Source organism: Carcharhinus amblyrhynchos, chromosome 1 (genome assembly GCF_965287045.1).
Source record: "Carcharhinus amblyrhynchos chromosome 1, sCarAmb.v2.hapA, whole genome shotgun sequence".
Taxonomy (NCBI): Eukaryota; Metazoa; Chordata; class Chondrichthyes; order Carcharhiniformes; family Carcharhinidae; genus Carcharhinus; species Carcharhinus amblyrhynchos.
The window spans coordinates 162,441,643-162,446,481 of NC_137324.1; the positions used below are offsets into that span (position 1 = coordinate 162,441,643).

The following is a 4,839-nucleotide window of genomic DNA, read 5'->3' on the forward strand; positions in this document are numbered from 1 at the left end:
CGACAGTGACTCCCCAGACCCGGCGTTGGGTTCCACAGCAATCCAGGATGCAAACAGTGGGAAACCTCATTGACAGCGACAGAATCAGGCTGCCTCCACCACCACAAACACGGCGTGGGGGAGAGGTTGGAGAGCCCTGCCAACTGTACATTACACATTGCGGGAAGACTTTGCAGACAACAATAGCCATCTCTTGCCATCATGGTCAGTGACATTAATCCTGATTCAGCTTCTGCCCCACCCCCCCATCTGCACCTGATGGGAACAAGGGTTCATGGGGTGGAAGGTGGTGACAGTTAAAATGTGCAGAATGACTGACCTCATCCAATCCTACTGCCTTCCCAACTAACCCGAATATTAAAACATTCTTGCAATGTCCAGGATTGTTACAGAGATATTGATTTTATTTTCTCATTTTTTGTTTTTATTCCAATTCAATCCAGTCAAGTCCAATTCAGAGTCTCAACATGTTGAGACATTCCTGATCCAAGCTGACAAGACAGGGCTCTCACCTCCTGTCTTGGGATTGATCTACATGATCCAAGTTGATTGGAGTAGATATAGCTCCTCCTCCAAGGCTTGATCTCATTTGCATCTTAGCCAAAAGGCCGAGATGCTGCTTTTAAAAATTGCTCCAAATGAAGCTAAAATGTAACCTAATGACTTCAACCAAGCACAGAACGTCGATGCTACACTTGATCTTAGCCAAAAGGCTAAGAAGCGATTTTATTTTCTCATGAGCATGGATAAAAATTCAAACTGTGGAAGTTAAGTTTAAACCTTTTTTGCAAACTGCAGAGTAGAAGAGACAGTATTCAAGCAGCCAGGTCTTGGGCAGTCAACTTTCTGTCAAAACCAGGCAGGCCTGGGACAGCCTGGCCAGATGCTAATGGCCACATTGGTTCAGAATGAACCATTGTTCACACCTCCAGTGAACCTGCTTTGTTAGAAGAATGTGACGCAGACTTGGAGGCACTCAGCTCAGTAGTAGGCCAGAGGCATAGCCTGACAAGGACACTTGAAGGAGCAAAACTCCGAAAGCTTGTGCTATCAGACAAACCTGTTGGACTTTAACCTGATGTTGTGAGACTTCTTACAGTCAACTTCAACTGCATTTGACAGTTGAAGGTTCAAAACCCATATTCTGCGACCTCCAAACATGGGAAGTAGGCACCTCATTGGGTCTTCCTACCCCCGGCCAATTGGAAACAGGCCACAGACTCTTCAAGAAGGGTGTGAAGAGGGGGATAAAAGGGGAACCCAGGAGCCCCAGCTCTCTCTGCTTTTGCACCTTTCTGAAAAGTCCGCCCTCCCCTTCCCACCAAAATCAGTATCATGCTCAGGGACATAACACAACTCGACTGAATAAATGAGCATGGAAATAACTTTGCAGTTCAGGAGCGCAGGAAGCCAGCAGCTGTATCTATGTTTGCTCTGGAGTTCAATGATACTTTTGAAGCTTTTAGTTAATTCACTTGCATTATCCCTCAATAAATAACTTCGTGTGGAAAAAAAAAGAGATAATGAAGATTACTCAATTACAACAAGACTTCAATAATTTAATCTGAGCAAAGTAGCGCCTTCAGTTAAAATGAATTTCTGCCCCTCAGCTGTTATATTTTTGCGAAGTCAAGCTGTTCTATGCCTGGCCAAGATCAATACAGTCACAAAGATATATTCATATTTAAATAACTTCTAAATCAAAGCCAAACTGATACTATTAAAGCTCATAGTTTAATGATCTTTATTTAAAGTAAATTGAAACTATCATCAGTTAACATTGGGTGGCATGGTGACACAGTGGTTAGCACTGCTACCTCACAGCACCGGGGACCCGGGTTTATTTCCAGCCTCGGGTGACTGTCTTTGTGGAGTTTGTGCATTCGCCCTGTGTCTGTGTGGGTTTCCTCCGGGTGGTCCAGTTTCTTCCCACAGTCCGAAGATGTATGAGTTAGGTTGATTGGCCATGCTAAATTGCCCCTTAGTGTCCCACAATGTGTGGGATTAGTGGGGTAAATATATAGGGTTATGGGGATAGAGGCTGGGTGGGATTGTTGTCAGTGCAGGCTCAATGGGCTGAATGGCCTCCTTCTGCACTGGAGGAATTCTATGATTTAGTAAAATCAACTGAGGCAGATAAAAGCTACCCCATTTATACTCCAATTTCAGAATTAAAAATATTTATTTCTATTTTCTGAGGAATTCAGTAGGTTTGTTGGGAAATATTTCTATCATATAAAGCAACACGTTTTTGCGTGACTTGAAGGCAATGACCTGTAGCAGTTTCAAATCTGTTACATCAAATAAAAAATAACTATTTGGGCCATCACATCCACCTCATTAGACAAACCAGGAGATAGTTAAGCTCCTGAGGTAAAATGAACGGCCAAAAGGAAAGCTCCCAAACAGAAAAATGATGACAATAATTTTCTATTCCTAAGATTAAAGGATAAAAATTCCAAGATCTCTGTCAAAGACTGCAAAACGCATCAGAGACTCGGGGCTTTAGTTGGAATTTTGCCGCGCTGCCAGCCTCAGGAATCGGAGCAGATGAGGGGCAGACAACAGGAAGGTCTGCTGAACTCGGACAGGATTTTATGGTTTCAGAATGAGCGAGGCCGTAAAATCCCACAGGAGCCATTATGATGATCAAAAAGGAATAGGTTGTGGGCGGGATTCTCTGGCCGTTCACGCCAGTGGGATTCTCAGTTACTGGAGTTGGAAGATTGGTGAGTCCGCAGTGAATGGAGATTTGGCTGAGCGCCACATTCTGTGTCCTCTCTTGTCGTGGTGATGGGGAGTGAACTGGCGGTAAATTCTGGCCATTGGGCTCCTTGTACACAAAAAACAACATTTTGACTTTGGGTGACGGTGCAAAACAGATGATAACAGAGGGAAGCCACATTATGCATCGCTCATGTTTCCACAACCACAGGGAGGTATACAACTGACAGCTGACTAACAGCAGCCATTTCACAACATCGCACACTGTCAACATGATGCCCTGAGTGTTTTAAACAAGATTTTTCTCTCCACTTTTTAAGCAACTCCAAAGGAACGTCACACCTGGGAGGGGTGGGATTTTCCAGCCTCACCCATCCTGAAACCTGGAAATCCTGCCCGACCTTTCCACGTTCCACCCCTGGCCCGCGCCAATTCCCATGACCGATGGGATGATAAAATTCACCCCAGGGTGTCGGGATGTGGAGGGTGACAGTGGTGGTGATGCCAGAATCATCACTGCCTGTTAAGAATCAAATCGATTCTTAATCAGGATGATGACAGCCTGGGAGTTGATCACTCCTCCAGTTGCTGGAGTTGTAGACTTGGTGAGTCTTCAATGTGAAGAAAGGCGAGTGCAAAATATGTTAGCACAGTCAGTACAAAAGGAAATTGTAAGTACTTGCACATCCTCTACTCTGCAGCACATAGCAGCGCACGAGGGACAGTTATGTCCTATATTAAATTGGCTTAATATACAAAGAACTGCAATGTAACTGAAAAAGCTCAAATCACCCATCTTTAACTTTGATTGAAGAGACAAAGGACAATGCATTAGTTATTGAAACCACTTAAATTTCACAAGTTTATGCTATTGCTGACAAAATTGCTCTTAATTATCTCTGCAAGAGGTCATTACATTAACAGTCCAAGAATAGGTGTGTATATAACACAGCAGATGTATTATTATATATAATGAATACATGAAGCTTCACTGGCAATATGGGGCACTGCTGTGCATTTGACCATTTGGGCCTGATTCTCAGTGCACTACAATTTATGATAAAGAGAAATAGGAGACAGAGGGAGGCTCTCTAACTGAAATTATAAGAAAGTCTTCAACAACATATATTATATCCTTATATCTTGCCTTTAACATAATAAAACATCCCAACACACTTCACTGGAGCATTATAAAACAATATATAAGACTGAGGCACATAAACAGATATTAGGTACAGTAACCAAAAGCTTTTTCAAAGGGATAGATTTTAAGGAGGGTCTTAAAGCAGGAAAGTGAGTTAGAGAGGTGGAGGAAGGAAATTCCAGAGCTTTGGGCCTAGATAATTGAAGGCTTGACTACCAAAAGTGGAGTAAAAGCAAATTACTGTGGAAACCAAAAGTGAAAACGCTGGAAAATCTCAGCAGGTCTTCCAGCATCTGTAAGGAGAGAAAAGAGCTGACGTTTCAAGTCCAGATGACCCTTTGTCAAAGCTGTGGAATGATGCTCAAGAGGCCAGAATTAGAATAATACAAACATCTTGGGGAGTTGTAAAGCTAGGGGAGATGACACAGATGGGAAGCAGCAAGGCCATGGTGGGATTTGAAAATAAGGTTGAGAATTTTAACATCAGGAGGTTGTTGGACCACAAGCCAATGTAAGTCAGTAAGTGCAGGAGTCATAGGTGAACAGGACTTGGTAGGTGTTAAGATACAGGCAGCAAATTTCTGGATAACCTCAAGCTTGTGAAAAGTGGGGAGTAGGAAACTAGCCTGCAGGGTGATAAAATAGTCGAGTTTAAGAGGTAACAGCCCAAGTCTGCAAGAAACGATAAAAGGTCGTGAATGTAGCCCAATCCATCATGTAAACCAGCCTCCCATCCATTGACTCTGTCTACACTTCCCGCTGCCTCAGCAAAGCAGTCAGTATAATTAAGGACCCCTTGCACCCCTGACATTCCCTCTTCCACCTTTTTTCATCAGGAAAAAGATACATAAGTCTGAGGTTACTGACCAACCAATAGCTTTTTCACTGCTGCCAGCAGACTTTTGAATGGACTTACCTTGCACTAAACTGATCTTTCTCTATACCCTAGCTATGACTGTAACATTACATTC

The 4,839-nt window shown here is 43.1% G+C and overlaps 1 non-coding gene across 1 annotated transcript; it reads right to left on the reverse strand.

Moving 5' to 3' along the window:
• Positions 1-526: 526 nt before the first annotated feature.
• LOC145351057 (U2 spliceosomal RNA) lies at positions 527-725 on the reverse strand. The gene has a single exon (XR_013888313.1). It is a non-coding gene; the product is annotated as a U2 spliceosomal RNA (small nuclear RNA).
• Between the last annotated feature and the right edge of the window lie 4,114 nt (positions 726-4,839).